This window comes from Oncorhynchus masou, chromosome 9, assembly GCF_036934945.1.
Source record: "Oncorhynchus masou masou isolate Uvic2021 chromosome 9, UVic_Omas_1.1, whole genome shotgun sequence".
Taxonomy (NCBI): domain Eukaryota; kingdom Metazoa; phylum Chordata; class Actinopteri; order Salmoniformes; family Salmonidae; genus Oncorhynchus; species Oncorhynchus masou.
Genome location: NC_088220.1, coordinates 80,389,709 through 80,416,275, shown reverse-complemented (window position 1 = coordinate 80,416,275; position 26,567 = coordinate 80,389,709). Strand labels below are relative to the sequence as shown.

General features: G+C 47.4%; 1 pseudogene; it reads right to left on the bottom strand.

Moving 5' to 3' along the window:
- Positions 1-15,897: 15,897 nt before the first annotated feature.
- LOC135545101 (cGMP-dependent 3',5'-cyclic phosphodiesterase-like) overlaps positions 15,898-26,567 on the bottom strand; it is a 153,077-nt pseudogene continuing 142,407 nt past the window's right edge.

Genomic DNA, 26,567 nt, shown 5'->3' with positions numbered 1-26,567 from the left:
AATTCAAACCAGAATATTACCTTGTGCCATTTTCTCTTATGTTAGTTACTCTATGGGCGAGCCATGCTTAGCTGCAAACCCAGTCATCTCTATGTCAAGATCGCTAACAGTTTGCACTCGATCAATTTACACATTAAACTTTACAACTTCAACATAAAAGGTAAGTATCACTCAGATAATCATTTTGACTCTAACATGTTCTATAGATAAGGTGCTTGTGTACACCACATACCTGTTTAAGAGAACAACAGAAAAACAGAGAGAAGGAGAAAGTTGAGTTTTCACAGGCATCTTCTTCAACTGTTGTTGAGGGGACAGAGATACAAACCACTGTGCTCCTGCACCCCCTGCTGGTGGCAACAGGTATAAACATATATCCCAATGGAAATCCTAGGAGCACTCAGCCCAAATAGTGGATAGTGGATTACAACCATATACATACATTGATTACAACAATATCTAAACCATGTTTTATAAAAAAGAATGTGATTCATTAACCTTATGGGCAGCCACAACTATAGTGTATGAAAATAAACATTCCAACTTGGGTGTCTGTGAATTTTCAAAACTTGCACATCACAAATTATAAATGCACAATAGTGTACGCTATATCAATCAAATCTCAAAATGAGATGGCAACATCTACAGTACAGTAGATAAAGATATGACAAAGTAGTCATAAGGTTGCTTAACACTATGCAATTAGAAAATACGTTATCCCTCCATGTGAGATTTATATATTGTTTTTAAATATATGCCATCTCCTCGTCCTAATACATTGCTCTGTCTGCAGCAGTAGCCATCATCTACACATCTACGCAAACATCATCATCAGTCTGGTGAGGGAGACAGAGAGGTTTTCCACTTCTCAATCAAAGTGCAGAGTAGATGAGATTAATATATTACAACAATTCTTGCTTATATAAGGTCGATTTAGCAACATAAAGTCCAGTTTAATATGCAGTATGAATGGTGTTAATATAGCACCAGGCCAGGGGATGGTCTGGTTAATATAGCACCAGGCCAGGGGATGGTCTGTGTTAATATAGCACCATGCCAGGGGATGGTCTGTGTTAATAGAGCATCAGGCCAAGGGATGGTCTGGTTAATATAGCACCATGCCAGGGGATGGTCTGTGTTAATATAGCACCAGGCCAGGGGATGGTCTGTGTTAATATAGCACCATGTGATTTTCTGGAGAAAACCATGCCAATGGTTTGTTAATGTCATAGTTGATGTGTAATATGATGCCAATGGTCTGGTTAATATACAGGCCAGGGGATGGTCTCTCATCTTTTTAAGTGGGAGAACTTGCACAATTGGTGGCCGACTAAATACTTTTTTGCCCCACTGTATGTCAATTTTTGATAGATAACGCCAGGGGATGGTCTGGTTATTGTTTGTTTAGAGTTTTCACCAGGCCAGGGGATTCTTCACCAGAGGTTAGATTCTATGGATTCTTCAATTACATTGAGGTGATTTCAGATGGTTCCATCTTTTCCGTAGTGTATTTCTGTATTGTTTTAGTGATTCACTCTAGTGATGGTCTCTATGTTTTTGGTTAATATAGCTTTCTCAATTTCTTTCTTAGGTTTTTGCATTCTTCTTCAAACTATTTTTCATTGTTGTTAATTTTCTTGGTTGTCTGCATGCCAATGTTTAGGTTTTGACCATGCCAGGGGATGGTCTGGTTAATATAGCTCCATGCCAGGGGATGGTCTGGTTAATATAGCTCTATGCCAGGGGATGGTCTGGTTAATATAGCTCCATGCCAGGGATGGTCTGGTTAAAACCAGGCCAAATGGTCTGTGTAATGTTTAGGGGATTTTCACACCATGCACTTTAATACAGTGAAATGTTTTGTCCAGGACTTTGTCTAAAGGGGATTGAATTTGTTGTTGCCTAATTGTGTTTTGGTAGGTTTCTGGTTACTAGCACCATCCAGGGGATGGTCTACTTTCACTTCCATCTATAGCATTTCAACATTGTGCAGTTTGATGCCTCATGATTAATTATTGCTCTGTTCTGGTTAATAAGTATGCCAATGGTCTGTGATTTAGTGCTGTGGTCTGATATAGCTCCATGCCAGGGGATGGTCTGTGTTAATATAGCACCATGCCAGTGGGATGACTGTGTTAATATAGCTCCATGAGAGACTCTGGGTTGAGGTCAGTGATAAAGTAGCACATGTACTACTGCCAATAGATGTGCCAGGGGATACGTCTGTATCTACACCATGCCAGGGTATGTCCCCTAATAAGCACCATACCATTGACTATGTACAGACCAGCATGTGACAGAGCTACAAGAGTTGTGACACCATTTTTGGTTGGTTATGTTGTCATAGGGGTGGTCTGGTTAATATAGCTCCATGACATATGGGATGGAATGCTGTCACCCCATGCCAGGGGATGTCTGTCCCCCTGTGTCCTGAGGGTGTCAGGGGCCAGTTCTGGTATTTAGGTCTCCACAGACTAGTTCATGTCTCTGGGCCTGGAAATGGTTAATGGTTTTATTTATTTTTTATTTCACCTTGGTCTTTAACGAGGGAAGGCTAGCGGAAAACAAGTTCTCATTTGCATCTGCACCATGTCCAAGAATAAAGCAAAGCAGTGTGACACAGACAACAACACAGATGGTCTGGTTACACCATGCCAGGGGATGGTCTGTGTTAATATAGCACAATATAGCTCCACATGGTCTGGTTAATATAGCACCATGCCAGGGGATGGTCTGGTTAATAAGCACCATGCCAATGGTCTGGTTAATATAGCACCATGCAAATGGTCTAGGATAAGAGAGGTAAAGGCACCATGCCTATGGTAATGATTTCCCCTCCAGGATGGAGAAGCTGTCTTCATTAAAGTATGGGGATGGTCTAGTGGGGGGATGCAGGGGATAGAACACATGAGGACATGTTTCTCTGTTGAGATCATTTCTTTAGTCATTTCTAGCCAGATGTAAAACCATGTGGTCCTGTTTTGACTAATGTAATAAAGTGGGTTAGGGGGATGGTCTGCTCTATACCAGGGGATGGTCTTGTTAATATAGCACCATGCCAGGGGATGGTCTGTGTTAATATAGCACCATGCCAGGGGATGAACATACCACCTGAGTCTCTACCCTGTTTCACACCTGGTGGTTTGTGTTAATATAGCACCATGCCAGGGGATGGTCTGTGTTAATATAACCTATTTTCAGGGAAACCAGTGGTTCTGTCATAGTTGATATGTACCTATGATAAAATTACAGGTTTCTTGTTTTAGGATGACATTGTCTGTATTTTTTGCCAATTTATTTGATGAAGTCCGGGTTATTGTTTGTTTAGGCTAAAGGCAGATGACCTCAGACCTTTCTGACGTATATTCCAGGATGAGATTTAGTAAAAGTTTGTGTTCCATAGTATCTAGTGTTTTTTTTGTAGGTTTTCAATTTCTTTCTTAGGTTTTTGCCTTCTTCTTCAAACTATTTTTCATTGTTGTTAATTTTCTGGCCATCACAGTAGCTGTGAAAAGCAGAGCATGTTGTTTATCTAATACATACCTCTTAGGTTGCAGGATGGGGCTTGGGGGAGGGGGTGACATTATTGGGGTGGGCCTGTTGCTCTGCTCACGTTCTGGGCATACAGTATTGTGCAGCTGTCATGTTGAGGTCCTGTGCTGCAGGGGGGGTGTCAGGGGGACTTGATCTGGGGGGGTTGAGGTCTATAAAGGGGGAGATGTTATGTGATCTGGGTCCCCTCGAATCCTACCATTGACTATGTACAGAGGGGGGCTCAGCATGTGACAGAGGGGGTGACCCATTTTTGATGTTGTTGTAGGGGGGGGGTCTATAAGGGGGGTTTGATCTGAGGGGGGTTCTTGTCCAGTTCTGGTATTTAGGGGACTAGTTCATGATCTGGGGGAAATGGTTAACTTTTTATTTATTTTTGATTTCACCTTTCTTTAACCAAGGCTGTGGCCAGGTCTATTTGCATCTGTTGAAGTCAAAGGTGTGAGGTGGTGGTTACACAGGTAAACAACATTAATACAGGTTTTGAGTCACAGTCCCGGAGGTAAAGGCAATACTGTTTGAGGTGGTGTCAAGTATGGGGATGGTGGGGGGATACAGGTAGAACACATGAGGACATGTTTCTCTGTTGAGATCATTTTTTAGCTGTGGTCTGTTTGAGGTGGTGTCAAATTAGCTGGGTGGGGTGTGGCTGGTAAAGCTGTGGTCTGTTTGAGGTGGTGTCAGCTGGGTGGGGTGTGGCTGGTCTGTATTTCTGTGGTCTGTTTGAGGTGGTGTCAGCTGGGTGGGGTGTGGATGAGATGGTAAAGCTGTGGTCTGTTTGAGGTGGTGTCAGCTGGGTGGGGTGTGGCTGGTAAAGCTGTGGTCTGTTTGAGGTGGTGTCAGCTGGGTGGGGTGTGGCTGGTAAAGCTGTGGTCTGTTTGAGGTGGTGTCAGCTGGGTGGGGTGTGGCTGGTAAAGCTGTGGTCTGTTTGAGGTGGTGTCAGCTGGGTGGGGTGTGGCTGGTAAAGCTGTGGTCTGTTTGAGGTGGTATCAGCTGGGTGGGGTGTGGCTGGTAAAGCTGTGGTCTGTTTGAGGTGGTGTCAGCTGGGTGGGGTGTGGCTGGTAAAGCTGTGGTCTGTTTGAGGTGGTGTCAGCTGGGTGGGGTGTGGCTGGTAAAGCTGTGGTCTGTTTGAGGTGGTGTCAGCTGGGTGGGGTGTGGCTGGTAAAGCTATGGTCTGTTTGAGGTGGTGTCAGCTGGGTGGGGTGTGGCTGGTAAAGCTATGGTCTGTTTGAGGTGGTGTCAGCTGGATGGGGTGTGGCTGGTAAAGCTGTGGTCTGGGTGTACAGTAAGTCCCCTTGGCGTTGGTTCTCTCAGTGCAGGTCCTTCAGGAGGGTGTCTCACCGGTCTGGGCGGGGCTTCTGTTGCTCTGTGTGAGATGCTGGGGCTGCGGTTGAGGTTGCCGTCCTTCAGGGTCCTGAAAAAAGTTGGGATTTCTGCCTTGTAGAGGTGGATCTGGTTGTAAAGGCTGTTCAAGTCCAGGGTGGAGTGGTGGGTCAGGTAGACATTAGGGTTTTGAGGCACAGTCATGTGAAATGCTTGCATTCACCCACTGTATGGTAGCAAGGTGACTATCTTCTCTGGTAGCAAGGTGGAGATAACCACTTGTGCATTGGGGAAAGTGGAAGAAGCTTTTTCAATCACTCCCTTTGCCACCCTTTCCTGCTGGGCCCTCAGGTCATTTGTGCCCGTGAGAAATAATGATGTGGCTAGAGGGCCCCAGGTCTGTCCTCTGACAACAGCTCCAGGGCCTGCTGTTTGGACACCAGAGTTTAGCCACTTTGTGTTTGGGAAAAGTGTTATTCTCTTGAATATATTTGCCATTTGAGTCAGTGAGGAGCACGATTTCTAGCTGTTGTGTGCCCTCAGTGGATGTGGGGGGGTTGTCGTTACAGAGAGGGAGATTTTCCCTTTCTGTTCTCTCTCTTTGATCCTGTAAAAGTCTTGCTAGACCTGCATGAGGATGCCCTGCACCATTACTGTCCCAGACTTGTACACGTTGACAGAGGTTGTTTCAACTTCCTCAGTGTCTAGTATTGTGAGGTTCCACCCTGGGCCAATGCCCTCTCTCTTGGCGTAGGGGTAATGTGCTCTTATAGCACTGTGCCATGCCAGGGGATGGTCTGGTTAATATAGCACCATGCCAGGGGATGGTCTGTGTTAATATAGCACCATGCCAGGGGATGGTCTGTGTTAATAGAGCACCATGCCAGGGGATGGTCTGTGTTAATATAGCACCAGGCCAGGGGATGGTCTGTGTTAATAGAGCACCATGCCAGGGGATGGTCTGTGTTAATATAGCACCAGACCAGGGGATGGTCTGTGTTAATATAGCACCATGACAGGGGATGGTCTGGTTAATATAGCACCAGGCCAGGGGATGGTCTGTGTTAATATAGCACCAGGCCAGGGGATGGTCTTGTTAATAGAGCACCAGGCCAGGGGATGGTCTGTGTTAATATAGCACCATGACAGGGGATGGTCTGGTTAATATAGCACCAGGCCAGGGGATGGTCTTGTTAATAGAGCACCAGGCCAGGGGATGGTCTGTGTTAATATAGCACCATGACAGGGGATGGTCTGGTTAATATAGCACCATGCCAGGGGATGGTCTGTGTTAATATAGCACCATGCCAGGGGATGGTCTGTGTTAATATAGCACCATGCCAGGGGATGGTCTGGTTAATATAGCACCATGCCAGGGGATGGTCTGCGTTAATAGAGCACCAGGCCAGGGGATGGTCTGTGTTAATATAGCACCAGGCCAGGGGATGGTCTGTGTTAATATAGCACCAGGCCAGGGGATGGTCTTGTTAATAGAGCACCATGCCAGGGGATGGTCTGGTTAATATAGCACCAGGCCAGGGGATGGTCTGTGTTAATATAGCACCATGCCAGGGGATGGTCTGTGTTAATATAGCACCATGCCAGGGGATGGTCTGTGTTAATATAGCACCAGGCCAGGGGATGGTCTGGTTAATATAGCACCATGCCAGGGGATGGTCTGTGTTAATATAGCACCAGGCCAGGGGATGGTCTGTGTTAATATAGCACCAGGCCAGAAGATGGTCTGGTTAATATAGCACCAGGCCAGGGGATGGTCTGTGTTAATATAGCTCCAGGCCAGGGGATGGTCTGTGTTAACATAGCACCAGGCCAGGGGATGGTCTGTGTTAATATAGCACCAGGCCAGGGATGGTCTGGTTAATATAGCACCAGGCCAGGGGATGGTCTGTGTTAATATAGCACCATGCCAGGGGATGGTCTGTGTTAATATAGCACCAGGCCAGGGATGGTCTGGTTAATATAGCACCAGGCCAGGGGATGGTCTGTGTTAATATAGCACCAGGCCAGGGGATGGTCTGTGTTAATATAGCACCAGGCCAGGGGATGGTCTGTGTTAATATAGCACCAGGCCAGGGGATGGTCTGTGTTAATATAGCACCGTGCCAGGGGATGGTCTGTGTTAATATAGCACCAGGCCAGGGGATGGTCTGTGTTAATATAGCACCAGGCCAGGGGATGGTCTGTGTTAATATAGCACCAGGCCAGGGGATGGTCTGTGTTAATATAGCACCAGGCCAGGGGATGGTCTGGTTAATATAGCACCAGGCCAGGGGATGGTCTGGTTAATATAGCACCAGGCCAGGGGATGGTCTGGTTAATATAGCACCATGCCAGGGGATGGTCTGGTTAATATAGCACCATGCCAGGGGATGGTCTGGTTAATATAGCACCAGGCCAGGGGATGGTCTGTGTTAATATAGCACCAGGCCAGGGGATGGTCTGTGTCAATAGAGCACCAGGCCAGGGGATGGTCTGTGTTAATATAGCACCAGGCCAGGGGATGGTCTGTGTTAATAGAGCACCAGGCCAGGGGATGGTCTGTGTTAATATAGCACCAGGCCAGGGGATGGTCTTGTTAATATAGCACCATGCCAGGGGATGGTCTGTGTTAATATAGCACCATGACAGGGGATGGTCTGGTTAATATAGCACCAGCCAGGGGATGGTCTGGTTAATATAGCACCAGGCCAGGGGATGGTCTGTGTTAATATAGCACCAGGCCAGGGGATGGTCTGGTTAATATAGCACCATGCCAGGGGATGGTCTGGTTAATATAGCACCATGCCAGGGGATGGTCTGTGTTAATATAGCACCAGGCCAGGGGATGGTCTGTGTTAATATAGCACCAGGCCAGAAGATGGTCTGGTTAATATAGCACCAGGCCAGGGATGGTCTGGTTAATATAGCACCAGGCCAGGGGATGGTCTGGTTAATATAGCACCATGCCAGGGGATGGTCTGTGTTAATATAGCACCATGCCAGGGGATGGTCTGGTTAATAGAGCACCATGCCAGGGGATGGTCTGTGTTAATATAGCACCAGGCCAGGGGATGGTCTGTGTTAATATAGCACCATGCCAGGGGATGGTCTGTGTTAATATAGCACCAGGCCAGGGGATGGTCTGTGTTAATATAGCACCATGACAGGGGATGGTCTGGTTAATATAGCACCATGCCAGGGGATAGTCTGGTTAATATAGCACCAGGCCAGGGGATGGTCTGTGTTAATATAGCACCAGGCCAGGGGATGGTCTGTGTTAATATAGCACCAGGCCAGGGGATGGTCTGGTTAATATAGCACCATGCCAGGGGATGGTCTGCGTTAATAGAGCACCAGGCCAGGGGATGGTCTGTGTTAATATAGCACCATGCCAGGGGATGGTCTGCGTTAATATAGCACCAGGCCAGGGGATGGTCTGTGTTAACATAGCACCAGGCCAGGGGATGGTCTGTGTTAATATAGCACCAGGCCAGGGGATGGTCTGTGTTAATATAGCACCAGGCCAGGGGATGGTCTGGTTAATATAGCACCAGGCCAGGTGATGGTCTGGTTAATATAGCACCATGCCAGGGGATGGTCTGGTTAATATAGCACCATGCCAGGGGATGGTCTGTGTTAATATAGCACCAGGCCAGGGGAGGGTCTGTGTTAATATAGCACCAGGCCAGGGGATGGTCTGTGTTAATATAGCACCAGGCCAGGGGATGGGCTAGTTAATATAGCACCAGGCCAGGGGATGGTCTGTGTTAATATAGCACCAGGCCAGGGGATGGTCTGTGTGGACAATTAAGTTACTTAAGTTCCCTTCTTTGTAGCAGCAAATAGTGTCTCTGGATTGTCCTTTATGAGCTGTTTTGTACTTGTTCCTTGCAGTGTTATTTTGAATATCCATGGGGTTCTGTATTGTAATGATCTCTGGACAGGGATAAGCCTAATTGGGGCTTTAAAGGCCTCTGCATTTGGGATTAGGGGGCTGTGAAACTCTTCTGCCATTGTTGGGCTCAAGAGTGTGTGTGTGTGTGTGTGTGTGTGTGTGTGTGTGTGTGTGTGTGTGCTGGGAAGAGAAAGGAAAGGGGATACCTAGTCAGTTGTACAACTGAATGCCTTCAACTGAAATGTGTCTTCCACATTTAACCCTCTGAATCAGAGAGGTGAGGGGGGGCTGCCTTAAATCGACATCCACGTCTTTGGCGCCCGGGGGACAGTGGGTTAACTGCCTGGGGGACAGTGGGTTAACTGCCCGGGGAACAGTGGGTTAACTGCCTGGGGGACAGTGGGTTAACTGCCTGGGGGACAGTGGGTTAACTGCCCGGGGGACAGTGGGTTAACTGCCTGGGGGACAGTGGGTTAACTGCCCGGGAACAGTAGGTTAACTGCCCGGGGAACAGTGGGTTAACTGCCCGGGAACAGTGGGTTAACTGCCTGGGGAACAGTGGGTTCACTGCCTTAACAGTGGGTTAACTGCCCGGGGAACAGTGGGTTAACTGCCTGGGGAACAGTGGGTTAACTGCCTGGGGAACAGTGGGTTAACTGCCTGGGGGACAGTGGGTTAACTGCCTGGGGGACAGTGGGTTAACTGCCTGGGGAACAGTGGGTTAACTGCCTGGGGAACAGTGGGTTAACTGCCTGGGGAACAGTGGGTTAACTGCCTGGGGAACAGTGGGTTAACTGCCTGGGGAACAGGGGTTAACTGCCTGGGGAACAGTGGGTTAACTGTCTGGGGACAGTGGGTTAACTGCCCGGGGAAACTGCCCGGGGAACAGTAGGTTAACTGCCCGGGAACAGTGGGTTAACTGCCCGGGGAACAGTGGGTTAACTGCCCGGGGAACAGTGGGTTAACAGTGGGTTAACTGCCCGGGAACAGTGGGTTAACTGCCTGGGGAACAGTGGGTTAACTGCCTGGGGAACAGTGGGTTAACTGTCTGGGGGACAGTGGGTTAACTGCCTGGGGGACAGTGGGTTAACTGCCCGGGGAACAGTGGGTTAACTGCCTGGGGAACAGTGGGTTAACTGCCTGGGGAACAGTGGGTTAACTGCCTGGGGAACAGTGGGTTAACTGCCTGGGGAACAGTGGGTTAACTGCCTGGGGAACAGTGGGTTAACTGTCTGGGGGACAGTGGGTTAACTGGGGGACAGTGGGTTAACTGCCTGGGGAACAGTGGGTTAACTGCCTGGGGAACAGTGGGTTAACTGCCCGGGGACCAGTGGGTTAACTGCCCGGGGAACAGTGGGTTAACTGCCTGGGGAACAGTGGGTTAACTGCCTGGGGAACAGTGGGTTAACTGCCTGGGGACAGTGGGTTAACTGCCTGGGGAACAGTGGGTTAACTGCCTGGGGAACAGTGGGTTAACTGTCTGGGGGACAGTGGGTTAACTGCCTGGGGGACAGTGGGTTAACTGCCCGGGAACAGTTAACTGGGTTAACTGCCCGGGAACAGTGGGTTAACTGCCCGGGGACAGGGGTTAACTGCCCGGGAACAGTGGGTTAACTGCCCGGGGACAGGGGTTAACTGCCCGGGACAGTGGGTTAACTGCCCGGGGACAGTGGGTTAACTGCCCGGGGACAGTGGGTTAACTGCCCGGGGACAGTGGGTTAACTGCCCGGGGACAGTGGGTTAACTGCCCGGGGACAGTGGGTTAACTGCCCGGGGACAGTGGGTTAACTGCCCGGGGACAGTGGGTTAACTGCCCGGGGACAGGGGAACAGGGGACAGTGGGTTAACTGCCCGGTTAACTGCCCGGGAACAGCGGGTTAACTGCCTGGGGAACACTAGGTTAACTGCCCGGGAGCAGTGGGTTAACTGCCCGGGGAACAGTGGGTTAACTGCCTGGGGAACAGTGGGTTAACTGCCTGGGGAACAGCGGGTTAACTGCCCGGGGACCAGTGGGTTAACTGCCCGGGGAACAGTGGGTTAACTGCCCGGGGGACAGTGGGTTAACTGCCCGGGGAACAGCGGGTTAACTGCCTTGCTCAGGGGCAGAACAACATATTTCTTCTTACCTTGCCAGCTCATGGATTCGTTGGTGTGTTAGTGTAAGTGTGTGTTGGTGTGCTAGTGTGTGTGTTGGTGTGTGTTAGTGTGTAGTCAATACTGTATGATGGTGTGGAACATGAATTTGAGCAGGCAACAGCTCTCCTTTAACCAAATTTATTCCAAAAAAAGTCATCCTTGTGTTCTTTTTCCAGAAGGGTCTACCTGCCCTCTATCTATATAGCATTTAGAGACACACAGACCAACACTGGTCTACACCAACAATAAAAACAAACTACTTCCTCAACTTCAGTCTTGCTTCAGTTGTCAGAATTAGAATCCACATTAATGTTGACGTATCATTTTGGTTTTCTCCCCTTTTGTTTGATCTGTAGCCCTACAACTTATGGGTTCTTCAATAACACAATGAAAATGAGAGAATAAGATGATTCAACTACAACCACAGCAAATAACATGAAATTATTAAAATAGTCCTCATCGTAATAATTACATAGAATCAAGTAATACTTCATAAACTGTTATTTACAGCATTTATATATAGCCTATGCCATCACAGGTAAGAATCCTGCTCTTCCGTGAAGACGGGGATTGGCACATGAAGGAGCTCTGACTCGCCGACACGAACACGCTAACGTATAAAACAAAGTTATGAGAGACAACTGTCAAAAGTAATAATTTAAGATCAGACTGTATTTACATCAGAGTTTCTGCATCATCATCAACACACACATGAAGAAGGCAGATCTGGAATGGTAGGGAGGAAAACAACAATAACAACAACAGGGGAAAAGAGGAAGTTAATCTGTGTTCATCAGGGGTCAGAGTTCACAGGTATACAGCACTAGAGCAAGGCTTCAGATCGCCAGCCTACCTGAATGTCATTTGAAGAGTTAAAATCTGTACAACAACATGATGTCAAAGTCAGGGAAGTCAGACAAACAGACATCCTGAGGGCAAATCACCTAACAAATATATTAACCTATAAGCTGTCCTACTCATTCCCCACTCACCTAACACATATATTAACCTATATGCAGTCCCACTCATTCCCCACTCACCTAACACATATATTAACCTATGTGCAGTCCTACTCATTCCCCACTCACCTAACACATATATTAACCTATGTGCAGTCCTACTCATTCCCCACTCACCTAACACATATATTAACCTATGTGTAGTTCCACTCATTCCCCACTCACCTAACACATATATTAACCTATGTGCAGTCCTACTCATTCCCCACTCACCTAACACATATATTAACCTATGTGTAGTCCCACTCATTCCCCACTCACCTAACACATATATTAACCTATAAGCAGTCCCACTCATACCCCACTCACCTAACACATATATTAACCTATAAGCAGTCCCACTCATACCCCACTCACCTAACACATATATTAACCTATAAGCAGTCCCACTCATACCCCACTCACCTAACACATATATTAACCTATAAGCAGTCCCACTCATACCCCACTCACCTAACACATATATTAACCTATAAGCAGTCCCACTCATTCCCCACCTAACACCTAACACATATATTAACCTATAAGCAGTCCCACTCATACCCCACTCACCTAACAAATATTCACCTATATGCAGTCCCACTCATACCCCACTCACCTAACAAATATATTCACCTATATGCAGTCCCACTCATACCCCACTCACCTAACAAATATATTCACCTGTCCCACGCCCCAGGCGCCAAACCAAACCAGTTCATTCATCTAACGAATAAATTCATATGCATGCCCTCTTAAGAAATATATTCACATGTATGGCCTTAATTCTTCCACATATACAGTATGTAAGCCCTGACAAACACAAATGACGTGCTGAGGGTGAGTTGTTGCTCCGGCTTCACTGAGCAGTAGTTACACACATTAGTTTAACATTTGGGTGACTGATTGATTTGGAGTTGTGTTAAACTTGTTAGACAGTGAACTCTCTCTCTCTCTCACCCGCAAACACTGTCCAGCTATGAGTCTGTTCCTCAACACACTGGAGATACTGTATGGTCTGTGTCTATCTATGGTCCAACATTAGAAGCTCAGAGAAAGGCAGCATAGATGCACGATAAGGCAGATCCGTACAACACACACTCGCAATACACGCACGCGCGCACATGCACACACACACACACGCGCGCAATGACACTGGATCATTTAAAGGGCTTCACTTGCACTCTATAACGTGTTTCATTGGGATTTTATAGTAAAGAGCGAGAGAGAGAAACAAAAAATAGGAATCTGGAGAATCGACTCCGTTAGTGGCTCTTGTTGTAAAGGTTTTATTGGTGGTGGATGTTGTTGGTGGTGGTGGTGGTTGTTGGTGGTGGATGTTGTTGGTGGTGGTGGCTGTTGTTGGTGGTGGTGGCTGTTGTTGGTGGTGGTTGGTGTTGGTTGGTGGTGGTGTTGGTTGGTGGTGGTGGTGGTGGTGGTGGCTGTTGGTGGTGGTGGTGGCTGTTGGTGGTGGTGGTGGCTGTTGGTGGTGGTGGCTGTTGTTGGTGGTGGTGGCTGTTGTTGGTGGTGGTGGCTGTTGTTGGTGGTGGTGGCTGTTGTTGGTGGTGGTGGCTGTTGGTGGTGGTGGTGGCTGTTGGTGGTGGTTGTTGGTGGCGGTGGCTGGTTGGTGGCTGTTGTTGGTGGTGGTGGCTGTTGTTGGTGGTGGTGGCTGTTGTTGGTGGTGGTGGCTGTTGGTGGTGGTGGCTGTTGTTGTTGGTGGTGGCTGTTGTTGGTGGTGGTGGCTGTTGTTGGTGGTGGTTGTTGGTTGTGGTGGTGATGGTTAGTTGTTGGTGGTTGTTGGTTTTTGTTGGTTGTTGGTGGTGATGGTTAGTTGTTGGTGGTGGTTGTTGGTTGTGGTGGTGATGGTTAGTTGGTGGTGATTGTTGGTGGTGGTGGTTGTTGGTTGTGGTGGTGATGGTTGGTTGTTGTTGGTGGTGGCGGTGGATGGTTGTTGGGTGGTGGATGGTTGTTGTTGTTGGTGGTGGTTTTTGTTGGTTGTGGTTTTTTGATGTTGGTGGTTTTTGTTGGTTGTTGGTGGTGGTGGTTGTTGGTTGTGGTGGTGATGGTTGGTTGTTGTTGGTGGTTGTGGTTGTTGGTTGTGGGTGGTGGTGGTGGCGGTGGATGGTTGTTGGGGTGGTGGTGGGTGGTGGTGGATGGTGGTGTTGGTTGGTGGTGGTGGTTGGTGGTGGTGGTTTTTGTTGGTGGTGGTTTTTTGATGGTGGTGGTTTTTGTTGGTTGTTGGTGGTTGGTGGTGGTGGTGGTGGTTGGCTGTTGTTGGTGGTAATTGGTTGTGGTTGTTGGTGGTGGTTGTTTGGTTGTTGTTGGTGGTGGTGATTGTTGTTGGTTGGTGGTGTGTTGTTGTTGGTGGTTGGTGGTTGTTGTTGGTGGTGGTTGTTGGTGTGGTGGTTGGTTGTTGGTGGTGGTGGGTTGTTGTTGGTTGTGGGTGTTGTTGTGTTGGTGGTTGTTGTTGGTGGGTGGTGGTTGTTGTTGGTGGTGGTTGTGGTGGTTGTTGGTTGGTGGTGGTTGGTGGTGGTGGTGGTTGTTGGTGGTGGTGGTTGTTGGTTGGTGGTGGGTGGTGGTTGTTGTTGGGGATGGTGGTTGTTGTTGGTGGTGGTTGTGGTGGTGGTGGTTGGTTGGTGGTGGTTGTTGTGGTGGTGGTGGTTGTTGGTGGTGGTGGGTTGTTGTTGGTTGTGGGTGGTTGTTGTTGTGGTGGTTGTTGGTGTTGGTTGTTGGTGGTGGTTGTTGGTTGGTTTTGGTGGTGGTTGGTGGTGCTGTGGGTTGTTGGGGGTGGTGGGTTGTTGTTGGTGGTGGGTCGTTGTTGTGTTGGTGGTTGTTGTTGGTGGGTGGTGGTTGTTGTTGGTGGTGGTTGTGGTGGTTGTTGGTGGTGGTGGTGGTTGTTTGGTGGTGGTTGGGTTGGTGGTGGGTGGTGGTTGTTGTTGGGGATGGTGGTTGGTTGGGGATGGTGGTTGTTGGGGATGGTGGTTGTTGTTGGGGGTGGTGGTTGTTGTTCTTTGGTGGTGGTTGTTGTCGGTGGGTGGTGGTGGTGGGTGTCGGTGGTTGTTGGTGGTTGTTGTTGGTGGTTGTTGTTGGTTGGTTGGTTGGTGGTGGTGGTGGTTGTTGTTGGGGATGGTGGTTGTTGTTGGGGATGGTGGTTGTTGTTGGGGATGGTGGTGGTGGTTGGTTGGTGGTGGTGGTGGTGGTGGTGGTTGTTGGTGTGTGGTGTTTGTTGGTGGTGGTTGTTGTTGGTGATTGTTGTGTGGTGTTGGTTGTTGGTGGTGGGTGGTTGTTGTTTGTGGTGGTGGTTGTTGGTGGTGGTGGTTGTTGTTGGTTGGTTGGTGGTGGTTGTTGTTGGTTGGTGGTGGTGGTGGTGGTGTTTGTTGGTGGGTGATGTTTGTTGGTGGTTGGTGTTTGTTGGTGGGTGGTGGTTGTTGGTAGTGGTTTTTGGTGGTTGTTGTTGTTTTTGGTGGTTGTTGTTGGTGGGGGTTGTTGTTCTTTGGTGGTGGTTGGTAGGTGGTGGTGGTGGTTGTTGTTGGTGGTGGGTTGTGGTTGTTGGTTGTGGTGGTGGTGGTGGTTGTTGGTGGTGGGTTGTGGTTGTGGTGGTTGTTGGTGGTGGGTTGTGGTGGTTGTTGGTAGTGGTGGTGTTGGTTGTTCTTTGGTGGTGGTTGTTGTTGGTGGGTGTCTGTGGTTGTTGGTTGGTGGTGGTTGTTGTTGGTGGGTGGTTGGTTGTTGGTTGTTGTTGGTTGTGGGTGGTGGTTGTTTTTGGTGGTGGTGGTTGTTGGTGGTGGTGTGTGTGTGATTTTAGCTAATGAGGATGGCACTGACCAGTGATCATTGACTGTCAAACTGTCCCCATCTCCAAAAGATGGAACTTACTCTCACATTACCTGACACACTGCAGATACAGTTCCCTCAATGACCACTGGGCATCATATGGCCATCAATGAGCTCCATATATACTAACAAATACAATAATTGGCAAACTAGAGACTTACATGATGCCTACGAAATTACAAATAAATTCAATACTGGCTGAGATAAAGGGAGAAACACACGTGGTGTAGGCTACATACAGCATACATAAGCAGTCGTATGAGTGACATAGCAGCTGATCAGGGTTTGTGTGGGCTGGTGGGAGGGATTCTGATGATCTTAAATCAACATAAACCAACAGATTCCTTAACTGTCCTTCGTACTACACAGCTTTCTGTTAACTAAGAAAGGTATGTGTTATTACATGGGTATTGACCTGTTAGGTGTCTGGGAGCCTGTGTGTAAAACAGAAACTCAGAACAATATGAACGGTGACCTTCGTTATGAAAATGATAATTTCCAGAGTCAACACGACACTCTGCTTTCCTCACAGGAGTTCAGTCACATTTAACATCTACAGGAATCGTCTGAATTGACTAGTCAGAATCAACTCCTGTCAAATGATTCATCTGAATTGTCCCTCCTGAGTTCACTCCATCTTGCTCAGCCTCAGAGATTGACAGCTGTCAATCAAATGTCAAACTGTCTCAAAGTCTCGCCCTCTCTGCCTGAGGACATAAAAAGGAAATCGTTTCCTTATGTTTCTATTGGCCTAGAGATACCACTGGCTCCCCTCCCATTGGTTGGTGTGTTCACTGGCCCCTCCCCCCAACCACATCATCAAGGCAACCGTTGAGGCAGTGGGTGTCATCGCAGTGGCTGTCATCTCCCAGCGCACCCTGGGATTGCAGCAGCTCATACTCTTCATCCAGGAAGTCGAGGCTATTGTTGCTAGGCAACCCACGGACGGTGAACTTATGGGAGACTTTTGTCCACTGCACTCGATTGGTCGCTACACGCTCATACAGCTCTGATGCCCCGGTAACAGCTCTGACAGCAGCCTATCAGGGGACAGGGGTGGGGGACACAACATTAGGTGGTGCAAGTGCTGTGGGTCAGTATAAACGCTGTGTTGTGATTTGTTCAAACGCTGTGTTGTGATTTGTTCAGTTGTGATAAACGCTGTGTTGTGATTTGTACAGTAGTGATAAACGCTGTGTTGTGATTTGTTCAGTTGTGATAAACGCTGTGTTGTGATTTGTTCAGTTGTGATAAACGCTGTGTTGTGATTTGTTCAGTTGTGATAAACGCTGTGTTGTGATTTGTTCAGTTGTGATAAACGCTGTGTTGTGATTTGTTCAGTAGTGATAAACGCTGTGTTGTGATTTGTTCAGTAGTGTTAAACGCTGTGTTGTGATTTGTTCAGTAGTGATAAACGCTGTGTTGTGATTTGTTCAGTAGTGATAAACGCTGTGTTGTGATTTGTTCAGTAGTGATAAACGCTCTGATTCACTCTTACTTGTAGATGGGCATGGCGATGTGTTCCATGAAGCTGATCTGTAGCTCTGGGATGTAGGCCTTCTCTCTATCCATCATCTCACTGGGACGATTCCCCATCGCCTTCTCCTGCACACACAAGTAAGTTACACACATCAGATACACCCACCTCCCAACACACACACACACACACACACACACACACACACACACACACACACACACACACACACAGTGCAGTAATAAAGTGCAGCACACACACACAGTGCAGTAATAAAGTGCAACACACACACACACACACACACACACACAGTGCAGTAATAAAGCGCAACACACACACACACACACACACACACACACACACACACACACACACACACACACACACACACACACACACACACACACACACACACACTGCAGTAATAAAGTGCAGCACACATACCAGATCCCCCTGGGAGAAGAACTCTTTATAGATCAGCTCCTGAAAACACAGAGGACAGAAAGAGGTTTAGGGTCAAAGGTTAACTAGGGTCTGAGGTTAGAGTTGAGGTTAGGGTTGAACCGGGATGTGAACATGAAGTTAGGGTTGTGGTTGAGGCGAGAGTTATGGTTAGCATTAGCTTTAGGGTTAGTCTAGGTTTAGCGTTAGCTTTAAGGTTGAAGGTTAGCATTAACTTTAGAGTTGAGGCTAGGGTTAGCATTAGCTTTAGGTTTGAGGCTAAGTTTAGCATTAGCTTTAGGATTGAAGCTACAGTTAGCATTACTTTAGGATGGAGGCTAGGATTAACATTATCTTTAGTGTTGAGGCTAGGGTTAGCATTAGCTTTAGGGTTGAGGGTTAGCATTAGCTTTAGGATGGAGGTTAGGGTTAGCATTAGCTTTAGTGTTGAGTCTAGGGTTAGTAGACTTTAGGATTCCTCACAGCGATCTTGCGGGTGGTCTTCCAGCCCTTGGTCTGGTCCGACAGGTCACATGAGGTCATCAGCAGGCACAGCAGCAGAGAACGGTGGGTCTGATTCCTGGGGTTGTAGCCAGCTAGCACACACACACACATATACAAACAGAAAGGGAGAGAGAATGAAATACTATTATACTCACATATACACACACGCACACATGCATGCACACACACACACACGCACGCACGCACGCACACACACCCCCACACACACATGCACTGCCCACACACACAGCCATCCTTTGCAGGTCGGGGAAGATGCACAGTGGCCAGGATAATATCCCCATCAGGTCCAACATCCTCTGGTAGTCCTGACAACCACACACACACAACCTATAACACTCCTGGGTGGCCTGTTAACACACAACATACGGGCGGTAACGGTCCTGCACTCCTGGGTACGGCGGTCCTGGGTACCGTCAGCCATCCTTTGCAGGTCGGGGAAGATCCTGCGGAGGTGGTGAGCCAGGTACAGTGGCATCGGTCACAGTCCAACATCCTCTGGTAGTCCTGGCCAGGATAATCCTGGGTACGAGCGCTAACGGTCCTGGGTACGAGCGGTAGCGGTCCTGGGTACAAGCGTCCGGTCCTGGGTATCCTGGTACGAGCGCTAACGGTCCTGGGTACGGTCCTGGGTACGAAACGGTCCTGCGTATCGGTCCTGGGTCTGGTAGGTCCTGACAGCCGGTCCTGGGTACGAGCGGTAGCGGTCCTGCGTACGAGCGCTACGGTCCTGGGTACGAGCGCTAACGGTCCTGGGTACGACGCTACGAGCGCTAACGGTCCTGGGTACTCCTGGGTGTCCTGTTAACGGTCCTGCGTACGAGCACAACGGTCCTGGGTATACGGTCCTGCGGCGCTAACGGTCCTGCGGTAACGGTCCTGGTAGCGGTCGGTCCTGGGTACGGGGTACGGTCCTGGGCGGTAACGGTCCTGGGTACGAGCGGTCCTGCGTAACGGTCCTGGGTACGAGCGCTAACGGTCCTGGGTACGAGCGGTAACGGTCCTGGGTACGCGCTAACGGTCCTGCGTACGAGCGCTAACGGTCCTGGTACGAGCACTAACGGTCCTGGGTACGAGCGGTAGCGGTCCTGCGTGGTAGCGGTCCTGCGGAGCGGTAACGGTCCTGGGTACGAGCGGTAACGGTCCTGGGTACGCGGTAACGGTCCTGGGTACGAGCGGTAACGGTCCTGGGTACGAGCGGTAGCGGTCCTGGGTACGAGCGGTAGCGGTCCTGGGTACGCGGTCCTGGGTACGAGCGGTAGCGGTCCTGGGTACGAGCGGTAGCGGTCCTGGGTACGAGCGGTAGCGGTCCTGGGTACGAGCGGTAACGGTCCTGGGTACGAGCGGTAACGGTCCTGGGTACGAGCGGTAACGGTCCTGGGTACGAGCGGTAACGGTCCTGGGTGTCCTCACTGTATAGGGGTTACGGTGAATTTGACAGTATCTCACAGGCAGCCCAGTGGAAAGTAAAATTCTATATTTCATATAACAGTATACCAACTGTAATATAAATACGGTATTAAACCAAGTACTGTGTAATGAAGTAAATGCTGCCGCAATCAGAATGAATGAATGTGATGAAATTCATTGTATTTCACAGTATTGTACTGTAATTATAAAGGAAATGGTGCAAGCAGATTGGCTGACAGGTCAGGTTTTTACACGTGACAGTATACTAAATTAATATTTGGTGTTTTATATCACTTGCACTTCTAAAAGGCCTAAACAAAGGTTTCCAAACTGGCAGACTAAAAGGACATGGTAAAACACCCATTTAACATTCAAGACTTAGTGCCACTACAACCTGTCCCCGATACAGTTTCAATTGATACGTCAATAAGCCAGCAACAACAATCCCATACGCCAACTAGTGGTCAAAATGTTATTTTTTTTGTGCTCCAAAGATTCGGTACGGTAGTGTATTCTGTAGGATAGAATTACTGTAGCATTCGAAATACAGCAATTATTTCCCCGCCAACACAACATTTTCCCACAATGCAGCATAATTTACAGTATGCTGCAGTAAAAAATTTCAGAGTGTATTACTGTTGATTATACCCACAATTACCATATACACTCATTTTCCGTTACAGTGCTGTTAACACACACACACACACACACACACACACACACACACACACACACCCTATAAAAGTCCTGGGTGTCCTGGGTCAGGAGACAATCAACGTGGGATCCCAGACTGGAGAGAAACAAACCTTTCTGGAGAACTTGTCGAAGATGTTGCAGCCGTGGGTGTTCAGAATGGCTATGGCTTGGGCAAAGTGGTGTCGCTGTGGAAACAAACACCGCTGAGGCTGGCCACTAGGTGTCACTATAGTCCCATCTGTGTGTGTGTGTGTGTGTGTGTGTACTTACCTCCATCACAGAGCCCTCTGAGCTGTAGAGGGCAGCCAGGACAGATTGCTGTAGAGGAAGAAGACAGAACACGTTGTTCCATAGATAATACAGCAGCATAGAGAGCAGGTCTAACTGTAGTGTACTACCCTTGTCTCACCACAGTCTTTCCCTGGGTTTTCCTACTGTGTGTTTGACCCGTGCTATACCTGCGTGTGTGTGTGAGATGTCTTACCAAAGCTGTGCCTTCATGTATGCATTTGAGTGTGTGTGTGTGTTAACAGGACACCCAAGACTGTTACAGGTTGTGTGTGTGTGAGGTGTCTTACCAAAGCTGTGCCTTCATGTATGCATTTGAGTGTGTGTGTGTGTTAACAGGACACCCAAGACTGTTACAGGTTGTGTGTGTGTGAGGTGTCTTACCATGTAATTTGAGTGTGTGTGTGTGTTAACTGTTACAGGTTGTGTGTGTGTGAGGTGTCTTACTTCATGTATGCATTTGAGTGTGTGTGTGTGTTAACAGGACACCCAAGACTGTTACAGGTTGTGTGTGTGTGTGAGGTGTCTTACCAAAGCTGTGCCTTCATGTATGCATTTGAGTGTGTGTGTGTGTTAACAGGACACCCAAGACTGTTACAGGTTGTGTGTGTGTGAGGTGTCTTACCAAAGCTGTGCCTTCATGTATGCATTTGAGTGTGTGTGTGTGTTAACAGGACACCCAAGACTGTTACAGGTTGTGTGTGTATGTGTGTTAACAGGACACAGGTTGTGTGTGTGTGTGTGTGTGTGTGTGTGTGTGTGTGTGTGTGTGTGTGTGTGTGTGTGTGTGTGTGTGTGTGTGTGTGTGTGTGTGTGTGTGTGTGTATCTGGTGTCTTACCGAGGCCACTTGAAAGGAGTTGTTAGTCCCACGGTGGTCCAGGTCATGACACATACAGGAGACAAAGAGAGCAAAGATCTCTATATTCCTACAGACAGAGAGGGTGGGAGGTTAGACTGTAGGGTGCAGGGGTGTAGTGTGTATGGTTATAGGATGTATGTAGATTATAGGATAAAGGGAGCCAGGGTTTCTACTAGCTCGAGGTAGTCGGCCTTTCAGAGCAGGTAGGGTGTTTTGTGTAGGGTTAGCGTATAGGGTAGATGGTGTAGTATATAGGGTTAGGGTAGATGGTGTAGTATATAGGGTTAGGGTATAGGTTAGATGGTGTAGTATATAGGGTTAGGGTATAGGGTAGATGGTGTGGTATATAGGGTTAGGGTATAGGGTAGATGGTGTAGTATATAGGGTTAGGGTATAGGTTAGATGGTGTAGTATATAGGGTTAGGGTATAGGGTAGATGGTGTGGTATATAGGGTTAGGGTATAGGGTAGATGGTGTAGTATATAGGGTTAGGGTATAGGGTAGATGGTGTAGTATATAGGGTTAGGGTAGATGGTGTAGTATATAGGGTTAGGGTATAGGGTAGATGGTGTGGTATATAGGGTTAGGGTATAGGTTAGATGGTGTAGTATATAGGGTTAGGGTATAGGGTAGATGGTGTAGTATATAGGGTTAGGGTATAGGGTAGATGGTGTAGTATATAGGGAGGGTTAGGGTAGATGGTGTAGTATATAGGGTTAGGGTATAGGGTAGATGGTGTGGTATATAGGGTTAGGATATAGGTTAGATGGTGTAGTATATAGGGTTAGGGTATAGGGTAGATGGTGTAGTATATAGGGTTAGGGTAGATGGTGTAGTATATAGGGTATAGGATAGATGGTGTAGTATATAGGGTATAGGATAGATGGTGTAGTATATAGGGTTAGGGTAGATGGTGTAGTATATAGGGTTAGGGTAGATGGTGTAGTATATACGGTTAGGGTAGATGGTGTAGTATATAGGGTTAGGGTAGATGGTGTAGTATATAGGGTTACGGTATAGGGTAGATGGTGTAGTATATAGGGTTAGGGTATAGGATAGATGGTGTAGTATATAGGGTTAGGGTATAGGGTAGATGATGTAGTATATAGGGTTAGGGTGTAGGGTAAATGGTGTGGTATATAGTGTTAGGGTATAGGGTAGATGGTGTAGTATATAGGGTTAGGGTAGATGGTGTAGTATATAGTGTTAGGGTAGATAGTGTAGTATATAGGGTATAGGGTAGATAGTGTGGTATGTCTACTTACTCCAGGTAGTTCGCCAGGCCCAGGTTCTTGTAGAGGAGATAACAGAAGTGAGAGACCGAGAATGCGTGAGTCCAGTTGTGATAGGGAGGATCTCTGTAACCCTTCTTCACCATCAGACAGAACCTGCAACCAATGACAACCGCACAATCTATCACCACTTCATCGAGAGAGAGAGGTCGAGAGAGAGAGGTAGAGAGAGAAAGGTAGAGAGAGAAAGGTAGAGAGAGAAAGGTAGAGAGAGAAAGGTAGAGAGAGAAAGGTAGAGAGAGAAAGGTAGAGAGAGAAAGGTAGAGAGAGAAAGGTAGAGAGAGAAAGGTAGAGAGGTAGAGAGAGAAAGGTAGAGAGGTAGAGAGAGGTAGAGAGAGAGAGGTAGAGAGAGAGAGGTAGAGAGAGAGAGGTAGGTAGAGAGAGAGGTAGAGAGAGAGAGGTAGAGAGAGAGAGGTGTAGAGAAAAAAAACAGAGCAAACTAGAATGCTATTTGGCCCTACACAGAGAGTACAGAGCGGCAGATACCTGACCACTGTGACTGACCCAAAATTAAGGAAAGCTTTGACTATGTACAGACTCAGCGAGCATAGCCGTGCTATTGAGAAAGGCCGCCGTAGGCAGACATGGCTCTCAAGAGAAGACAGGCTATGTGCTCACTGCCCACAAAATGAGGTGGAAACTGAGCTGCAATTCCTAACCCCCTGCCCAATGTTAGAGAGACATATTTCCCTCAGATTACACAGATCCACAAAGAATTCGAAAACAAACACAATTTTGAAAAATTCCCATATCTACTGGGTGAAATTCCACAGTGTGCCATCACAGCAGCAAGATTTGTGACCTGTTGCCACGAGAAAAGAGCAACCAGTGAAGAACACACACCATTGTAAATGCAACCCATATCTATGCTTATTTATTTTATCTTGTGTCCTTTACCATTTGTACATTGTAAAAACACTGTATATATATATATATATATAATATGACATTTTAATGTCTTTATTGTTTTGAAACTTCTGTATGTGTAATGTTTACTGTTAGTTTTTATTGTTTATTTCACTTTTGTATATAATCTATCTCACTTGCTTTGGCAATGTTAACACATGTTTCCCATGCCAATAAAGCCCCTTGAATTGAATTGAATTGAATTGAGAGAGAGAGATATATACCTGGCCAGAGTGTGCAGGTCAATCTTATAGGTGTTGATAAAGCCCATGTCCTCAAACATACTCAGGATACCCTGGAGAGACAGGAGAGATGGATATTAGACACAGGAGAGATAGATATTAGACACAGGAGAGATAGATATTAGACGCAGTACAGCAGTCTGGCTGAATACTCTTGAATACTCCCCATATTTACTCTTAGTGGTCAAAACTGTGTGGGGCTGCAGGTAGCCTCGTAGTTAGAGCGTTGGGCCAATAACCGAAAGATTGCTGGATGGAATCCCCGAGCTGACAAGGTAACAATCTGTAGTTCTGCCCCTGATTAAGGCAGTTAACCCACTGTTCCCCGGGCGCCGTGGATGTCGATTAAGGCAACCACCGCACCTCTCAGATTCAGAGGGGTTGGGTTAAATGTGGAAGACACATTTCAGTTGAATACATTGCTGACTGACTAGGTTTTCCCTTTATTCCAAGAAAGATTGTTGGATGTGCACATAGAGATGGAAAGAGGTCTTATCTTTGTGTCTGTACCATTATGGGATCTGTGACAGCATCGCTGTACCTTTTGAGGCTACCTCCATTTTAAAGTAGTCTATTTTCTTCTTCTGTTATGTCTAAAAGAAGTGTAAAGATCCAAATTGGTGATTTACCGCCACCTGTAGTGTTGAAATGCTGAACAAAATAATGTGTCATTGATTTGTTGTGGCCACTAGATGGTGCTAGTTAGGCCAACTACAAACCTTCTTGAAGAAGAAGTCAATAGTCTGATTGTCTGATTACTCCCAACACATAGGAATCCCGGCCAGTTGACAACTTTATAATAGTAGAAGCCCTCAATGGCGAAGTCCATGAGTCCTCTATCAATCCATTAATCCTGCACATTGTAAATATGGTACTGGAACTGACCCTGAATCCTGGCTTAGGAAGGCCACCATTTTCCATCAAGATAGAACTGCCAAAGGGGGAGGAGTTGCAATCTACTGCAGAGATAGCCTGCAAAGTTCTGTCATACTTTCCAGGTCTATGCCCAAACAGTTCGAACTTCTAATTTTAAAAATGAATCTCTCCAGAAATAAGTCTCTCACTGTTGCCGCCTGTTATAGACCCCCTCAGCTCCCAGCTGTGCCCTGGACACCATATGTGAATTGATTTTCCCCCATATATCTAGATGCCCTCAATCTCACACAAATTATGACTGCCCCCGACCAGCACAAAAACATTCTGTGGCGTACTGCACAAGCATCGAATAGTCGCCACGATATGCAACTTTTCAGGGAAGTCAGGAACCAATACACGCAGTCAGTCAGGAAAGCAAAGGCTTTTTTTCCCATCCTGTAGCTTTAACTCCATAAAGTTCTGGGACACTGTAAAGTCCATTGAGAATAAGAGCACCTCCTCCCAGCTGCCCACTGCTCTGAGGCTAGGAAACACTGTCACCAGCGATAAATCCACGATAATAGAGAATTTCAATAAGCATTTCTCTACGGGTGGCCATGCTTTCCCCCTGGCTTCCCAACCCCGGCCAATAGCTCTGCACCCCCCGCAGCTACTTGCCCAAGCCTCCCCAGCTTCTCCTTCACCCAAATCCAGATAGCAGATGTTCTGAAAGAGCTGCTAATCCTGAACCTGTACATATCAGCTGGGCTAGACAATCTGGACCCTCTCTTTCTAAAATTATCCACCGCCACTGTTGCAACCCCTATTACTAGTCTGTTCAACCTCTCTTTCGTATCGTCTGAGATTCCTAAAGATTGGAAAGCTGCAGCGGTCATCCCCCTATTCAAAGCAGGTGACACTCTAAACCCAAACTGTTACAGACCTATATCCATCCTGCCCTGCCTTTCCAAAATCTTCAAAAGCCAAGTTAACAAACAGATCACTGACCATTTCGAATCCCACCGTACCTTCTCCGCTGTGCAATCCATTTTCCTGGTCACGGGTGTACCGCAGCCATGCTCAAGGTACTAAATGACATCATAACCGCCATCGATAAAAGACAGTACTGTGCAGCCGTCTTCACCAACCTAGGCCAAGGCTTTCGACTCTGTCAATCACCGTATTCTTATCGGCAGTATCAACAGACTCGACTGCCTCGCCTGGTTCACCAACTACTTCTTAGATAGTGTGTCAAATCGGAGGGCCTGTTGTCCAGACCTCTGGAAGTCTCTATGTGGGCACCCACCACTGCGACCTGTATGCTCTCGTTGGCTGGCCCTCGCTACATATTCGTCATATGCCAGACATATTTTGCATTGTTGCGTAGCCAGGTCATCTTTAAGTCTCACTGAAGTTGGAGACAAGCTCTGCCTTATCTAACTCCAAAACCATAGAGACCCATACCCTTAGCACGACTTACAGCAGGTAATCAGCAGCAAAAGGTTCGGAACTTTGCAAACTTTTGCCACATTTCAAAGTATTAAACTTAAGATTTTTGGGGGATATTTCATAATTTTGCATGCAAAGTTTGAAATATCCAATAAATGTCGTTCCCCCTTCATTATTGTGTCCCACTTTTGATTCTTCACAAAAAAGTCTCCCACCTACAGTTTTATCCATCTTTATGCATTCTGAAGCCTGAAATTTAGTGGCCAAATTTGCAGTGGTCTGCTCCTTGCAAATATTATCGTTCAAGGGGCTTTGGAAATCTTTTTGTAAAATACTTTTGCAACAGCACCTGCCTGGTGTGTTCCTTGTTCTTCATGATGCTTTCACTGGTCTG